Below are 665 nucleotides of genomic sequence, written 5' to 3'. Positions count from 1 at the left end.
ACTCTAGAGGATCCCCCTTTTCTAATACTTTTATAACTTCTGGTCTGTAACATCCTGAGGATTTTGATGAGGAGGAGGAGGACGAGGATGAGGAGGACGAGAAAGAGGAGCAGAAGGGATGGGCGGCCGCGGCCCCGGCGGCCAAGGCGCTTGGCTTTCACTGAGTGTGCCGTGTCCCCGAGTGTAATGGTTCACGAGAAAATAACGAAAATAACGATTTACAGGGCAAAAAAATGCAAAGCGTCACTTTCCACAGCGTTTCAGCCAAGGACAGTGCCCCCGTAAAGGTTTTGCGGGGGTTACGGGGGCCCCCGTAAGGTTTTCGGCCGGTACAGGAGCCTAGTACGGGGGCCCCTCCGTAAGGAAAATTTGGGAGGTACGGGGGAGCCCGCGAGTTTCAGGAAGGTCAGTGTCGAACCCTGGTGACAACAAGTCGGAAGGGAACTTATGAACGACGGAACGCGTCCCCTGAGCTGCCACCACCATCACGAGGTGTACACGCTGCCTAGCGGCACTGGCACTAGAAGCACTTCGCCTTCGGACGGGCAGAATGATTTCCCCGGGGGTTTTAGGGGGCTGACCTGAGAAGGAAAAGTCCGACACGCTCGACTCACCGAGCCTGGGGTTTTTCCCCCCTCCCTATATCGCCACCCACCCCCCCCCCC

General features: G+C 57.0%; 1 protein-coding gene across 1 annotated transcript in view; it reads right to left on the bottom strand.

The window, feature by feature from the left end:
* The window catches only part of VOLCADRAFT_104953 (uncharacterized protein), a gene marked incomplete at its 5' end in the record, with an annotated part of 12,073 nt that overhangs the window by 9,654 nt on the left and 1,754 nt on the right, over positions 1-665 (bottom strand). The gene's annotated exons all lie outside the window — the stretch shown is intronic.

The sequence above is a fragment of the Volvox carteri genome (genome assembly GCF_000143455.1).
Source record: "Volvox carteri f. nagariensis unplaced genomic scaffold VOLCAscaffold_21, whole genome shotgun sequence".
NCBI classification, from domain to species: Eukaryota; Viridiplantae; Chlorophyta; class Chlorophyceae; order Chlamydomonadales; family Volvocaceae; genus Volvox; species Volvox carteri.
This window is presented reverse-complemented; position numbering and strand designations above follow the sequence as displayed.